The sequence below is a fragment of the Ornithorhynchus anatinus genome, chromosome 13, assembly GCF_004115215.2.
Source record: "Ornithorhynchus anatinus isolate Pmale09 chromosome 13, mOrnAna1.pri.v4, whole genome shotgun sequence".
NCBI lineage: Eukaryota > Metazoa > Chordata > Mammalia > Monotremata > Ornithorhynchidae > Ornithorhynchus > Ornithorhynchus anatinus.
Genome location: NC_041740.1, coordinates 15,112,666 through 15,129,801, shown reverse-complemented (window position 1 = coordinate 15,129,801; position 17,136 = coordinate 15,112,666). Strand labels below are relative to the sequence as shown.

Sequence of the window (17,136 nt, the reverse complement as noted above, 5' to 3'; positions counted from 1 at the left end):
AGGACCTGGGTTCTAATCCCAGCTCTGCCACTTGTCTGCTATGTGACATTGGGCAAGTCACTTAACTTTTCTGTGCCTCAGTTATGTCATCTGCAAAAAGGAGATTAAGACCGTGAGCCCCATGTAGGACTTGGACTGTGTCCAATCTGATTAGCTTTTATCCACCCCAGCACTTTGTGCAGTGTTTGGCACATAGTAAGGGCTTAACAAATGCCATTAAAAGATAAAGGCTAAGAGTCTAGGTTATATTGTACTCTCCCAAGCACTTAGTACAGTGCTGTGCATACAGTAAGCACTCAAAAAATATGAATGATTGACTGAGAATGGAATGAGAGTAGGAAAATGAGAAGATAATGAAAATCAGTAAGAAATGTGGAGGTGAGACTAGAAGGGCAGTTGGTAACAGCAACTAGTAAAACTGTAGCACAGAGTAGAGATGGACAATGTGATATTCAGAGGAAGAGCAGGAGAATGAATAAGGGGGTGAGAGAGTCACAGTGACAAGATTGTAAGCTTCTTGAGAGCAGGGATTTCTATTATGCCCTCCTAAGCCCTTAGTACGGTGTGTTCCCACTCCCAGAGCACACAGAGGCAACTCGCTCCAAGTCAGGCATCTTTAATGCCGCTCCTTCTGAGGAGACCTCAGCACTAGGTCGCCAGCCACATACTGAGAACAGGCCGCTTACAGGGGTGGTGGTGGGTGGGGGGAGTGGGCAAGGAGCAGTTAAGCACTTCCATTCATTTGCATAATCCCACCCCAAACTGACACAGTCAGTTCCCTTGGTTCTCCCAAAGGGAGATTTCCCCCTGCCCCCCTCCCCCATCATGTGAAGACCCCCCCTCCCCATGCAAACGGCCATATTCCGTGACTTCTCATTGGTGGCTGAGCCGGAAGTTGGCTTCCCTCTAGCTCTGAGGTTCCCTGTTCATCATTCTTGGGCCCGCCTCCAACGGTCACTTTGCTCGATCCACTGTCTTGGAGTCACTCGGCCCAGAGGTGAGGGGGTAGGGGACACTCCAAAAATACCAAGTGTTGAGGGCCAGAGGTGTCCTGCAGCAGCAGTAACTCCAGCAGTTGCCATGGGCTGCACTCCTGGCAGGGTCTGGGGGATACACTGTGGTCTGTGGCATCAGGGTGTTGGGGGGTGGGGCAGCAGGCCTGCACCACTGGAGCCGGGCTGATGATGGAGCCGGGCCCTGGAACTGTTGGGGATTGAGGCAGAGTGCATGGTAAGGAGTCCCCGGCCCCCCATAGAAGTAGTCATAGAGGTGGCGGTTCAGGCTGGCGGGGTGGACCACCATTGAGAGGGGCAGGACGTGAGGGGGTGCATTGGCTTTGCAGCAGGAGCAACTCAGAGCCCCCCTCTGCCTCCAGAGTTCAACTCAGACCAAGGTTTGGAGCAGGGGAGGTGAGGGAATGGGGGAAAACCACCTTGACTACCCGGAAAAGCCCCACAGCAGCAGAGGATCTATGCTCAGGGCTGTAGGGCATCAAGGGGGAGGCAGTGCGATGACATATGGGAAGGCAGGGGGCAGGCAGCAGTGTCCTGCCATGGTGCGGCCCAGGGCTCACCTCTCTGCCGTGGAACCCAAACCCGAGGAAGGCAAGGGTAACACAGTGCTCTGCACACAGTAAGTGCTCAATAAATGCCCCTGATTGGCTGACAGATTGGGAGGAGATGAAGCCTACTTGAGAGAGAGCAGCATGGTAGTCTAAGTCAACAGATGAGAGCCAAGTTTCGTGATGATGAGGTGGAGAATTGAGCAGGCCAGGGGAGTTTGGAACTGAGGTTCCACAGGGCATAGTGGAATTGAACTGTGGGAAGTGGGGGAAGGGGAAGGTGACTGAAGGGTGTGGATGCAAGGGCCGGGGGTTATGTGGCCCCAGTGTTGTGAGGGAAGGGAGTCATGGGGGAGTGGCAGGAGAGAATAGCAGGGGTGGGGAGAAGGAGGTTGGGGGTAGAGTGAAGACGTCGGGGAAGACCATTTGATCTAGGGGCTGCCCTCCACCTCTTAGCCATCCCCCTGTAGGCAGCATCATCTTGAAGGAAGGGTGAGCTGGGGCAATTGGCCCTGGGTCCACTTCCTAGGGGGTCCTACTCCTCCCAGCTAATGGCAGTGTTGCTTCATGTGGAACCAGATCATCCCTGTGGCCGGTGCTCCGGGGGCTGGATGTAAGGAGCATTTTAAGGGTGGAACTATTGAATTGGCGAGTAGCCCCACTCTTAATCCTCTCTCCATCCAAGACCAGCAATATCCTGAGGGTTGCCCTGCCTGAAAGGCAGCCTTTGAGGCCACCGGAAGTCCTGCGTTCTGAGGTAAGAGGTGCCATGTGAGAACCAGACAACAAGAGAAGCAGCGTGGCTCAGTGGAAAGAGCACGGGCTTTGGAGTCAGAGTTCATGGGTTTGAATCCCGGCTCGGCCACTTGTCAGCTGTATGACTTTGAGCAAGTCACTTAACTTCTCTGTGCCTCAGTTCCCTCATCTGTAAAATTGGGATTAAGACTGTGAGCCCCACGTGGGACAACCTGATTCCCCTGTGTCTACCCCAGTGCTTAGAACAGTGCTCGGCACATAGTAAGCGCTTAACAAATACCAACATCATCATGAGTTCAACACAATGAGCACTTTAATCGATGAGTATGAGTATATCTCTGGCAGCATTGAACTGTTGGACCACAGCTCAGCTGGTACACACCAGGTCCCACAACAGAATTATTCATTTTGTTGGGGAAAAACAAAGTCACCCATTACCTCTCCCTTGAGCTTTGTTATAATGGAGAGGGTAGAATTAGATTACAATTTATAGAGCTTCTACTGGACTGATAGGGCAGAGTTGTTCAGTTTGAATGCTTTGGTAGCCTGAATTACTATCTGCTGTCATAAGCACTTCACTTTATGGAGGTGCCCTACAATACTGCGTTTTTTCTTTGACGCTGGGAAGAAGAAAAGCACACAGTATTTATTGCAAATGTCAGGCTCAATGGCTGAACATGGACTGGCTCTCCGCCAGGAATGGCAAAGGTAACTAGAGAGGAATGTGCCTCACCACTCCGACTGGCTGTCTGAGCAGTCCAGCAGAGGTTCCAGGAAACTGATGGATTTAAAATCCATAACTGTGGCTCTTTGCTGGGTTCCCCAATGTTCACACAAAGGGCTTTCAAATGACTGGAGGACAATTCCCAGATCAACATTATAATCAGAACAATAGCAACTAATTAGAGCACTTTAATGTTTGACACCAAGTGCTCACAAGTCTCTGGGTGACATAACAAAAAGATGAATTATCGGCTCTGAAGGATTGGAAGTAATATTGCCAGCTGAAAGTATTCTCATCTGTCCCAGTGCCACGTGCTTTCCCTGGGCCTCTCTAGGGCAGCAGACTGGATCCAGTCGTACTCTTGACATGACTGGGTCTGTATGGGCAAGATTTTTTTTGGAGAAATTTTTTGGGAAATGATAGGGTGTTGGTCCTGAATGTGTGCCAGGTAAACTGATGTTAAACATGATGTTAGTGGGGGTGGCACTGGGTAAAAATAAGATCAAATATTTGGTGGCAGATTGTCTCCAGGGTTTGATAGAACCTGGGATGGACTGGGGGGGAGGCGGGGCGGCTTCACGCAAAAAGAGCCAAGGTTCAGTCTGGACCAGCACTTTTCCTGCCAACCATGGTCAGACTGGCTCCCAAGAGAGAAGATCGACCACTTGTTCAGTTCTATTGCAGATAGTTTGGCTTTAGCTGGTTTATCCCTGTCCATTATGGAGATGGAACTAGGTACCTCCATGTTTGGCATTCTTTATTTCTGGAGCCCAGCCTCCCTCCACCTTGACTTCTGCCACGAGCTTTGTGGCCTGGAAGTGGCACCCATATTCAGCGGGCCCTAGGAGGGGAACACAATGGAGGAAGGACAGGTGTCTCCCCAGAGAAGCACCATAGGTTTGGGTGGCCTCAGATGGATGTCTGCAAAATGGCATGTGCATTACCCTGCATGCCCTGTGTAATGCCCTGTGTATCGGACAATGGCCACCCTAGAAGGGAGGTGAGGGGGATTGGTGGGGGAGTAATTTGAGAAGCAGAAGTTCATTTACTTTTGTTGTTCTTCTCTGCTCCTCTCTCTACCAGGCTCCTCGAGGTGCCCTGGCTCTGAGCTCGTCAGAGTGGCAAGTGAAATAAGGAGCTTAACATAACTGATGGGGTTCGCATGAGAGATTTTCTTGGGGTTCTGGCTGTCCAGTCCTGCTCACAGTCAAGTGAACCAATCTGAGGAGGAGAGCCTATGTCTACCAACTCTATTGTACTCTCCCAGGCATTTAGTTCAGTGGTCTGCACATAGTAAGCACTCAAAAAAAGCCATTGATTGATTGATTGAGCAGAGCCTAGAACTCTCCAGCCTTCCTGGCCCCCTCAGCTCTCCAAGCAGACTCCCCCAAAATGATAGCTGTTCCCTGAGGCTGCTTGCTGTCCCAACTTGAGCCCCCAACCTAGAGACACCCCCCAGTCTTCCCTCTGGCATGTCGAGCTGGTCTGCGGCTCCTAGCCTGGGCCCAACTGGCCACGTGCTGAGAGTTTCTGTCCCTCAGGCAGGAGCATTAAACCATCAGGTTTCCAAAAGCAGCATCTGAAGTATGTGTAGTGCCCTGGGAATTGGACTGGAATTTGCAAGCTCCACTGCAATTTCGAGAATCTAGAAAGAACAAAGTTATTCCGCCAACCTATGGAAATCATTAGGCCTTTTTTCTTGTATCTGCCAGGCATTGAATTCCAGGTCTCTGCCAACAGCCGCCTTCATCAGGAGAGCCAAATTCCTTTGCCTTTTCTTCTCCCATCCTGGGTTGCCACAGTGGAGAGTTGAGAGAAGAGCTTGAAGCTAATTGCTAGGTGCCAGGTTTACTCAGGCTCTGCCCACTGTGAGTTTCCTTTGTTTTTCTGACCTTCTCAGTGGCTTCTTAGAGCTGCTTCGGTCCAGCCCAAAGGGATCGTCCGTCTGACTCTCTTGGACAGCGGCCGGTTCTGCGGGATCTAGCGCAAGAGGTGCAGTTGCTCAAGAAGAGCTGCACACGTAACCCCTGTGAGCCAAAGAACCACATGTCCACAAACACTCTAATAGTTATAATAATAATTGTGGCATTTAAGTGCTTGTTATATGCCAAGCACTGAGGTAGATACAAGAGCATCCAGTCCCAAATGGGGCTCATATTCTAAGTAAGAGGGAGAACAGGTATTGAATCCCCATTTTACAGATGAGAAAACTGAGGCATAGAGAAGTTAAGTGACTTATCCAAGGTCATACAGCGGACAAATAGTGGAGCCAGAATTAGAACCCAAGTCCTCTGACTCCCAGGCTTGTGCACTTTCCACTATGCAATACTGCTTTGTGCTCTACCTCACTGAATAAATCTCTGACTTCAACCTTGAGGATTCCTGGAAATCCAAGCCAGTGGACTGGCCAGAACTTTCTTGGCAACAACCTGTCCTGGACATCCTTCCCATACATGTCACATGAGAAAAAGTACTTAAAAGAAGAAGAGCTAATCTCTTTCCAAAAGACACATCACTCTGGCAGGGTAGCCTCTTAGCTACAAAAAAACAACTCAAAACACCTAATATTTTCAATTTCATAGCCACATTCTACCAGGACCTCAAAGCCCTCCACTCATATTACCTCATTCATCCTCAGAGGTTTTTGTTTTCTTTTTAACTTTAATTGTCTCCCTGTCACTCATGGTGGGATGTTTGGGTAAAACTGGCACAGAGAGATTAAGTCACTTGTATAGGGTCATGCAAGTCCTCAGCAGCAGAGAGAGAATTAGATCCTAGGAATTGGTCATTGCTAGTAATACAGCGGTCTTTTTAACTCACTAAGCAGGGTCGATCCTGGCAAAGTGTTTGACAAGAGACATTCAAGTACAATTCTGAAGCACTCTGGCCTAATGGAAAGAAAGCAGGGGCCTGGAAGTCAGACGACTTAGGTTCTAATCTTGACTGTACCACATGCCTGCTGTGTGACCTTGGACAAGTCATAAACTTCTCTGTTCCTCATCTGTGAGACTGTTAGCCCCATGTGAGATATAGATTGTGTCCAACCTGATTACCTTGTATCTACCTCAGCACTTAGGACAATGTTTGGACCCTAGTAAGCGCTTAATAAATGCCATTCTGGGCTCAGAGTTAATAAGGCAGCCTTCATTAATTAATGCTGTGAATGAACACTCCCATCAGCAGGGTTAGCCTGCTTCTGTGAGTAACCATTCTGCATTCTGGGGCCACTTTCTCAGAAGGGAAACACCCTCGTCTCTTTCTGCAGAGGCCCTTTTCTTCCCTGAGAACCAATCAGCTAAGTTCCAGGTCACTGGGCCAGCTATCTGGGGATTGGTGAGGCCATCTATGAGGTCATGAGAAGTGGTCACTAGAATGGGGATGGAGGGACAGGGCCCAACACCTGTCCACACACTCCCCTCTCAACACCACAAAAAATGCAGGGGATCCACCAGTTACTGGGAGAATGACCAACCTCAGATCCTATGCACCAGGTATCAGTGCGGGACCATCCCAAGACTCTCTTGCTGCTATAATCCACTCCTCATTGAACCAAATTCCATAAATCTGGAATTTCTTGGCAATTCTAGTGTCCAGGGCATTCCTTCTTTTGAAAGCTGCATAAACTTATTTTCCTCCCTGGGGGTGGAAAGGGGAGCTATAACTTCTATAGGGGCACCTTTAGAAAATGAAACAGAATAGAGCCTTTTATTAAGGAATACATTGGAGGCTTTAGTCCTCAGCCTTTACATTCATCAGAAGCACTTTAAGGAAAGAAAATTAATGATAATCCTAAGTACATAATGACTTGCTGGAGACCAGCAGACTGCTGCCTGATGGGTTTGACTGGAGATTCGCACCATGGAAATAAAAACAGTCACCAATACTTTTGACCTTGGCCTTACTATTTGTGCTTTATGGCAACCTGCCTTGCTGCCCGCCCCCCCCCGCCCCCAGCCAAAAAAAAAACTAGAAAGGCGGAAAGGATAATTTAATCTTTTCCAAGGTAATTGAACTGTTAAAAGCAGCGGAGTCATAGATTGAGATCACTGATAATGGTAGAGTGCTTGATTTTTAAAAAAAGATCTCTGTCTTAATATTTTACTTCAATTATAAGAGCTCATGTAGCCTTGGGAGAGTATTGTAAAAAAATCACATAATAACAGGTTATTGTGCAATTCACTGAAAAGCAGCAACAAGGGTGTACCCTTTTACTCAATGCAAACTAGTTCAATAATATGCCTACTGTCAGAAAGTGATTAGCTGTAGCCAAGTGACTGTATAGACAGTCATTGAATGCTTTCCATCTTCTCTACCAGAGACAGAGTTTTACTGTTAGTAGCTGGCAAGTCCAGCTTGGAATGGCTTTGTCACATACTGTCCCAGACTTCCTCAGCAAACAGACATTTTGTTCCACCAAATATATTTAGCGAACCAGGCCAATCTCCCAGGTATGTTGCCCCCAAACCTCATAGCAAGGCTATTCCAGTACGTCTTTCTGGTCTCCCTAGTTCCTGTCTCTCTCCTCTTCAGTATACACTGTGCAATGGTGCACAAATCACTTTCTTGCAGTGTAACATGGCACACATCTCTCCAATTCTCAAAATCCTCTTGTGGTTACTCATCACCCTCCATATGCAGCAGAAACTCCTGGCCTTTGGTTTCAAGGCTGTTCACCAGTGCTCTCCATTTTACATAATAGCTTTCATCATCTGCCTCTCCTCAGCTCGCTTTATTTGCTCCTATCAAGCTCCCCACCTAGCTGGACCTTGCCCTCAACTTTCTCACCTCCAATCCCCATCTCATGCTGTTCCCTCAGTTTGGAGCTCTCTTCCCCTTCAAATCCACTAGACCCCAGCTCTTCCCATCCTCTCCAGCCAGAGAGGTGAAATGTGGTAATTTAAATCATTTTGGGAGTAAGTATCTTCTACCGCAGACCATCATGGTGTCCCAGGCAAGCAGCTTGGCCTAGTGGAAAGAGCATCAGTCTGGGAGTCAAAAGACCTGGGTTCTCATCCTGACTCTGACATTTGCCTGAATGTGACCTTAGGCAAGTCACTTAGCCACTCCGTGCCTCAGTTTCTTCATCTGTAAAATTAATATTATTATTTAGTATCTGTAGTCATGCCCCCTTAGATTGTGAGCCCATGTGGGACAGGGATTGTCTGTCTTTATTATCTTGTATCTACTCCAGTGGTTGGCGCTTAGGGAACACTTAGCAGTTATTAGTATTATTACTCTCATTATTACGTTCCAAGGTAATATAGGTACTCAAAGAAGAGTCAGCAAAACAATGCTCCCTCCAGTCAGGGGACCCTCCTGGCCCACATCCTCGCGCTATAGGGCCTGGCCCAGGAAACAGCAGGGCCCGGCTCCCACTGCTTTCCAGGAGTCCGGGGGTGAACAGAGCCCAAGAAGTATGACCGGTTTAGGAAGTAGTTGTGCTTTGCATTCTGGGAGTCAGGGACTCTTGCTCTCACACGTTGGGTGGCCTTGGACAAGCCCACAGCCTACCAGGGCAGCAGCTTTTCCAGCTGTAAAACAGGGATAATAATACCTACTTACCCACTTGATAGCGGGGTGGAAGAATTAATTAATGTTTGTAATTCGTTTTGAGATCCCTGGATGAAAGGTGCTGGGGAAGTATTATTATTGTTCAGATTCCTTACTTATCTTCTCTTCAAGCTTAGCATGTTTTCTCCAAGATAAGTGCAGGATTTCTCTGGTTAGGGAGAACCCAACTGGCTTTTTCTATAGGCTGTGTTAGGAAAACTGATCAGGACTCTGCAGCTTGGGCAACATTCCTGGAAACACAAGTCTCCGTTCCCCCAGGGGATGAGGAGCTGCCACTCTGAGTGATCTGGAGAACCCTGAGGGGTATCAGGCTGCAAACTCTGCTCTTCCCCCTCCTTTTGGTTCTCTAAGCCGAGAAGCAAGTGAGGTCAGGGCATCCTGACCTCCGGAAAGCTGAACGTGGACCCGTGAGAGGAACTTGAGTTATGTGCTCAGAGTTGAAGCCACGAACAGATTAACGGCAAGGATGGTGACAGGTCTCAGGTGACCAACTTGTTTAATGTGTAGGGGGTGCGGGGATGAGACCTAATTGGTGAGGAGGAGAGCAGGACCGGAATCAATTTTTCCCCCCATTCAAAACCCTGGAGCCCATTGCAAATAGGACCATCTCCCCAGCCAGGCCCACGGTTCCATTTCTGGAAGCCAAGAGGACACTGGGAGAAAGCAGTCCCTATTGGGATTTCCGGCTGCTGGATAAAACTAGGGTATTTTTTCCACGAAAAAGGTTGCGGAAGTATTGGCTTCCAGGTAAAGCTGGCTGAGAGATTGAAGTGGAGAAAACAGGGAGTCAGATTCCTCAGGAATGTAGATCCCTAAGGATGGTTTAAATCAATCAGTCAGTGGAATTTCTTGAGGGCTTTCCATGTACAAAGCACTGTACTAAGCACTTGGGAGAGGACAATATAATAGAGTTGGTGACATGTTCCCTGCCCACATTGAGCTTTCAGTCTAGAGAGGGAGACAGACCTTTAATATAAATAAATCATTCATAGATATATACCTAAAGATTCAAAGACTCCCCATCACCCACCACAGACCGCTGGGACTTGCTGGAGGGACGGGGGTGAGCCCAGACGCTGCCTCGTCATAAGGTCACATTGCACAGAACAGGGTGAGTTTCGGCCCCACCGTCACCCCCCAAAATAACTCTGACTTGGGTCTGGGGAATCCCACCGGGTGGTGGTGCCTGAGCCAGAGTGGCGAGTGGCTGCAGTACCAGACCCCTACCCACACTGCCAACCCCATTCCCCACAGAGTCCCGGAGCAAGGCTGGATCCCAGCAGGAGTGCAGGCTGGGCCAGAGGGGCCTCCCAAACCAAAGGCAGCCTCATGCTGGCCAGGCAGATCCTCGCATTTTCTGCTGCAGCAGTTGATGTGCTTTGAGTCCCTCGGGGACTCATTCACCTCCCCCCATTATTAGAGGCAACAGACCCAGCCCTAGTGAGTTCTCACAGAATAAAAGTCCCAGTCAGCTTCCCCTCGGGACCGCTTAACCAACGAACAATGCTCGGCTGAGGCAGATCTGAGAAAGCAGCCGAGACATTTTGCAGGAAAAGAACCACCGACCCAAGGACAGGGCATGGCGGGCAGCCCAGGAGAAAACTCTGAGAGCTGCCGCTGGTCGGCTAGCCCTAACCCTTCCTCTCTTCGCTACGTCGCCCTTTGGGCTGAGTTGTGTTAAAGTTATTTGATGTTCACCTTTAATTCTTTAATTATTTTTCTGTATTCTTGTAATTAGAGTGTAAACAGCTTTCTAATAGAGATGAGTTATTTGTGCTGAGATCAAAGCCAGAAGAGTGGGTGGTTTCACGGGCTATGGGAGCTTCTCCAGCTTCCACTGTTTGGGCAGATCCTGAAACGTGCAGCGAAAGCTTCCTGCCTGCCCAGCATTGACTGGGACGGCCAGCTGCTCTCCCAGCCAGCTCCGAGGGCCGGGTCAGGAAGTTGGCATTCCCTGAGGAATTTCAGGGTATTGGCAGCAGGGAAAAACATCTATTTTCTTTTTAGTCTTTCACTCTTTAAACATTTTAAAGCTTTGAAATGGATCAACTTACCGAGGTGAGGAGTAAATCCTTTGCTTAGCAGGGGTGGAGATGAGGGCAAGAGCAGCAAATGATGATCATCACGGAGGGGGCCTAGGGGCTTCTTACCTCATTCCGGATCCAGGGCCTGGCTGAGGCAAGCAGGATCCCTGGGGGGGGAGAATGTTTCAGGCCTCCTCCCATGCCTCCCCCGGCCCCCCTGCCATGCCAAGTCACCAATGAGACCCAGTGGAGAGGATTGCTAGTCATCATCAGTGGTATTTATCAAGCCCTTACTATGTGCAGAGCACTGTGCTAAGCACTTAGGAGAGTACTATACAACAGAGTTGGTAGACACATGCCCTGCCCACAATAGAGTCTAGAGGGGAAGATGCTCTCCCCCACAACCCTCCAACAAGCCAAAGCCCCATTCAATCAAACAATCTCCCTCCTTCTTGGGGGGCTGTGTCTGGCCTGATTATCTTGTATCTCTCCCAGCGCTTAGAACAGTAGTTGACGTGTAGTAAGTATTTAATAAGTACCACAAAAAACTCAATCAGTGCACCTTGACTTTGTGCAAAGGACTGTACTAAATGTTTAGCACTGTTCTAGTAGTAATAGTACTTATTGAGTGCTAACTGTGCAGAGCACTGAACTAAGCACTGAGTAAGAATGCACAGGTAGTTATTACACATGGTCCCTGCTTCTCAGGGGGCTCAAGATCTATAATCATCTCCTCCAAGAAGCCTTCTCTGGCTAAGCCCTTATTTCTCCTATTTGCTTTCCCTTCTGAGATGTCTACGTGCTTGGATATAAACCCCTTAAGCACTTGATATTCACCCCACCCGCAGCCCCAAAGCATTTATGTTCATATTCTTATACCCTGCCATTTTCCCTATATGCAATTCATTTTAATGCCTCTAAGACTGTAAGCTCCTTGTGGGTAGGGATTGCATCTATCTATAGAGAAGCAGCGTGGCTCAGTGGAAAGAGCACGGGCTTTGGAGTCAGAGGTCATGAGTTCGAATCCCAGCTTTGCCACTTGTCTGCTGTGTGACCTTGGGCAAGTCACTTCACTTCTCTGTGCCTCAGTTACCTCATCTGTAAAATGGGGATGAAGACTGTGAGCCCTACGTGGGACAACCTGATTCCCCTGTGTCTACCCCAGCGCTTAGAACAGTGCTCTGCACATAGTAAGCGCTTAACAAATACCAACATTATTATTATTATTATCTATCAACTCTATTGTATCAGACTCTCCCGGGCACAGTACAGTGCTCTGTGCACACAGTAAGTGCTCAATTAATACCATTGATTAAATGATTAACTGGGAAGGAGGGTAGGAGGGAAGATGCTTGAAATGGGAGCGTGTCTACCAATTCTGTTATAATGTACTCTCCGAGTCACTTAGTACAGTGTTCTGCACACAGTAAATGCTCAATAAATGCCAATGATTGAATGCATCTAGTGTTGCCGGAAAAACAGCAACACTGAGTCAATCATTCATTTGGTAGTCTATATTGAGCACCTACTGTGTGCAGAGCACTGTACTAAGCAGTTGGGAGAGTCTAATATAACAATAAATATATACATTCCCCTCCCACAAAGAGCTTACTTTGAGCATGCTCGGAGTCATTTGTTTGGGTGCTGAAAAGGTGGAGGGGAGTTTTGCACCCTGTTGCTTCCAGTGCGCAAGTAGTAGTTGTTTCATCCATGTAAAAGGTCTTCACTATTATGATCTTCAAGGCCAGATGCCTGGCTAGCCTCCCTGCACCACCCCTGATGACAGCCAAGACAAGGATGAGTGCCAGCCAAAGGGCAATTCTCTCAACCGTAAATCATCAACCTTGGCCCTCCTGCCTGAAGGCAGTGTACACGGAGATGTTCCTGATTCCCCTTCTCCACTTGGAGAGAGCCTTCAGGCTGTTACATGGAGAAAAATCTGCTGCAAGAGGAAGGCAGGCAGGCAAGCAGGAAAGAAGGCAAGCAGGAAGGAAGGAAGGGAAAAGTGAGGGGAGAGAAAGAGGGAGAAAGAAAGAGGAAGAGGCAAGGGAAAGGAAGTAAGGGAGGGAGGAAGGAAGGGTTGGTTGGTCTTGATTCCATTTAAATATAAGGTGAGGCTGCTGCTGATGAGATGTTTATAACTATGTGCGTGTGTAGTGTTTTCTAGTTGGAGTCTGGTTCTTACCTTTGGTCTACTTCAGTGCAACCATCTATTTCGAGTGATTTGCAGATTCTGCAAAGAGATCCTTGCATGCCAGGCCAGAGGCATCACTGCAGAAGACCTCTCCTATGACTAATTCAAGGACTTCCAATGTGAAGAGTTTCTCAGGGTATTACCACTGTATGTTAACATCAGCACCTGCAGTCCTGGCTGCAGAGAATAGGTTGATAGAGCTGGACCTAGAGAACAGTCCTATTTGGCTGCATTGGTGATGGAGTGAGAAGGGTCAGATAAATTCGCCTCAATGTCAGTGTGACCAACTTTATCACTGGGGAATAATCTTCTCCCTTAAAGAAGAATTTTCCCACAGTGGCTGCTGTCCTGACCGTTTTAAGTCCCAATTCCAATTCCTTCACCGGATAATTGACATTTTGGGGGGTGTTTCAGAGGAAGTTCAGGATCGCCAACATTTTAGGTTATATCCTATACACCCTCCTTAGCAGTCAAGAAAATATGTGCCCTCAATTTGTTGAAGCTACTCAAGTTTTAAATATTTTTATGTTTACCTTCCCCACTAGAGTGTAAACTTCTTGTAATACTAGTAGTGTTTGTTAAGCGCTTTCTGTGTGCCAGGCACTTGTAGACAGTAAACAAGTTATATATTTATCGTGTACTTCCCAAGCACCTCGTACAGAAACCTAGTGGGAAGAGCATCGGCCTGGGAGTCAGGATACCTGGGTTCTAAGCCCAGCTCTACCACTTGCCTCTGTGTAATTTGGGGAAACCACTTAACTTTCTCTGAAAGATGAAATACCCATTCTCCCTCTCTCAGACTGTGAGCCGCATGTGGGACAGGGTCTTTATCTGATCTGCGTGTATTATATCTACCACAGTGCTTGACATATAGAAAACACTTAACAAATACCACCATTCTAACGTAGGTGCTCAATAAATAGTACTGCTACTAAAGGGGATAGATAACTCTGCCGGCAGGTTAGGGAAGACTTGATTGCTGTATAATCTTGTAGCAGGGCCAGTAGGATGTACTTATCATGGAATTAATTACACAGAGCTGTTACAGGACGTGCTAATTTGTGTCTTGTAAAAGAGTGAAATCACATGTTTGCTTTTAGTACCAGCAAAGCAACTTGGGGAAACAAGCTAGATAATTTTGAGTAACTACATTAACCACAGTGCATTTGCATTTACCTAATGAAATGACAAGTCATGTTTGGATGCACGCGTCCTGTTCTCTAGGTGATTAAAATTATTATCATGAGGGTGCTTGTGTGTTCCCAAGATCTGGGCTTTCTCCAGGATTTGACTGCCTCTGGCTGCGTATTAAATTAAGTGATGTTTCCAAATGTCCCAAACAAACAAAAAACAACCTGGTGGGTAATCAGACCTAGTTAACTCCAACATCTTTCAAATTAGAGTTGGGGAAATGGGTTGGGATCCCATCAGAACAGCCTTGACCCCCACACCCCAGTTCAAGCAGAATGAAACACGTGCATTTGCATTTCAAAAAGCAGGAGAACGTTTTTGTGTAATTTCAATTTTCACAGCTTCTGGCTGGACTAAAATGCAGCACCACTCCAAGGCCTGAATGGGCTTTCTGAAGCCAGAGATGGTAATGCTGGCTTAGAAAGAGCTGGTTTTAGAGAGATCTTTCCCAAACAGTGCAGTGTGGCCTATTGGGAAGAGCTCAGAATTGAGAGTCAGGAGGCCTAGGTTCTAATCCCAGCTTCAGTAGTTACTTGCTGTATGATTTTGGATAAATTTCTTAATGTCTCTGTGCCTCAGTTGCCTCATCTGTAAAATGGGGCTTCTTTAATATCTCTCCCTTAGACAGTGAGCCCCATATGGGACAAGAATTGCATCTGATCTGGTTATATTTATCTATCCCAAAGTCTAGCACAATGCATGGCACATAGTAAGTGATTAGCATTGACAACAGTTATTTCCTTTCTCCACTACATCCTTCTTGCCACCAATAATCGGACATATAGTTTCATTGGAACTGAAGCAAGTATTTCCACTGCTGAGCCCTGGAATCTAAGTAGTTGAAATGTCATTTATTACTAGCTCAAGTTCGGCATGTTTCTCTTCTCCTCTAAAACCCTGATTAAATTCTACTTTTAATCCAGGGGAATTTTGATAATTATTGTAATAATAACAATTATATTATTAAATATTCTTAATTATAAAAGGATTCCTACCCTAGAAAAGGAAGAAATTATCCCAGAGGCTTCCATCATTTCTCCAGCTTCCCACTGGGTTTAATTCCAAACGATGTTGTTTTTGAATGTCGCTTTTGGAATTCATTTTTGCCCTCTTTCATTTTGTCAAATGCCACTGGGCAAAAGGAGTAATCCAACAGATTTGTTGGATTAAATATGGATGTACAGTCATATTTTCAGGCAGCTTTCATGATTTATCTTCTTGATAAAAGAACAAGCCTAGGCAGAACCCTCTTGTTTGGCTACTTTTCAAACAACCAAGGCAAAAGGAATTCAGGCTTTTTAAAAATGGGACAGGGGCCGAGCCAGGGACAAGACCGAGCACCCCAGGACACAGACAGCATTAGTCATTCCAGTGACAACTGGTCCAGTTCACTTCAATTTTTCACTGTCACTGGGGCTGAATTGATGCTGCGGCAGTCAGGGAGTAATGAGGCCCCATCTCTGGGAACTTGCAGGCCCAGGACAATCCCTCCCAGACAGGTCGAGCTGAAGGACTGATGGAAGTTCCTTTACTTGCACCACGATGTTTGTTCCAGCTAACTCCATGGGACAGGTAGGAACGAGGCCTACTGGAAGTACGGGAACTGTTTCTCTTCAAGCAAACTCTCCCCGCATCCATCCCCTCAAGTTATTTTTGGGGACTCCCCCAACCCGCCTGGAAACTCCCCCCTCTCGCTCCCCAATTCGGTCCCATCCAGGATGCTGGAACCCTTTATCTGGTCCTGGTTTCTTGCCCCTTCCCCTCATGTAATAATTCCCTGTGTTTGAGTTCGGGCAACACTGAGGACTACCAATCAGCTCTCTATAGGTGGTGAGGAGGAGGCCATTTTCAGATGCTCAAAAGATGGTGACTACCTCTCACAATGACTCCAACCAAACACTAGAGAAGAACCAGCTCCCTCCCACCCTGAATTGAGAGCATGCAAGTGGTGAGATGCAGGCTGTGATTACTTACAATCAACTCCTCTGTGTGGGTCATCAGTCCTGAAGTCTCGCCACCAACACTGATCCATCATTCCTGATGGGAGACTCCATCCTCCTCCATCATCCTAATCCTCGCTATTTTTTTAATTATTGAAATGTTTACTTCATGCTAAGTCCCGGTGTAGACACAAGATAAACAAATTGGATGCAGTCTCTGTCTCAGAACAGCTTTATAATTTAACAGTTAGGGAGAACTGGTATCTTAACCCCCATTTTACAAATGAAGAAACTGGGGTAGAAAGACTTGTCCATGATCACACAGCAGCTGAGAACTGGAATTAGAAGTGAGGTCTCAAGACTCCCAGTCCTACGCTCTTTCTATTAGGCCAAGCTATCTCAATGAACTTGCCAGACATCCACTATAAATGGGACTTCCCTGTTTATTTTGGTATTGTACTCTTCCAAGGGCTTAATACGATGCTTTGCCCATGGTAAATGCTCAATTAATATGAATGAATGAATGTTATTGCCTCTTGTCCTGGACACTTGAAGTAAAAGCTCCATCTCTCTGTAAGGGAAGGGGAACCAAACCAGTTTATACAAGTCATGATCCTGGGTTTCTCTCTTGGCTATTTTGAAGAGAGGCTGGTGGGGGGTTGGCGGAGTATATGTGTCTCTGTGTGTGTGTATGTGTGTGTGTATGTGTGTGTGTATGTGTGTGTGTGTGTGTGAGAGAGAGAGAGAGAGAGAGAGAGAGAGAGAGAGAGAGAGAGAGAGAGAGAAAGAAAGAGAAGCATCATATTTGAACTCTATTACTTTCAGTGAGATTTTTAATGAGTGTGGAAGTGTGACTGGTAAGACTGAGGAATGACTGACAAGTCCTTCCTCATTGTATAGATATAGAGATTTCCCCGTTGCTGCACTGCCCCATTTGCTACCCACAGTGCTCGGCACTATTTTTGTTTCTCTTTGGTTTACATTCTAACCCAAAGCTCCGACTCTAAGTAAGTCATATCATGTCTATTTGCTGCACAGCAGAATGGTCTGCCTGCACCTGCTATCTGCCAACTGTCGAGCTAATTGTTGCCCCAAAGTCAACCAATCAGCCAATCAGTGCTCTTTATTGAGCACTTACTGTGTTTGGAGCACTGTACTAAACACTTGGGAGAGAA

The 17,136-nt window shown here is 47.1% G+C and overlaps 1 protein-coding gene across 2 annotated transcripts in view; it reads left to right on the top strand.

The window, feature by feature from the left end:
• Window positions 1–908: 908 nt before the first annotated feature.
• Window positions 909–17,136, top strand: part of LOC100076093 (lysozyme-like protein 1) — a 77,621-nt gene continuing 61,393 nt past the window's right edge. The window contains exon 1 of one of the 2 annotated variants that reach the window (XM_007667780.3): window positions 909–997. The gene's annotated coding sequence lies outside the window, so the exon portion shown is untranslated. Of the gene's footprint in view, window positions 998–2,257; window positions 2,319–17,136 lie in introns of those variants that run through there. The other variant, XM_029077358.2, reaches the window with a different exon arrangement.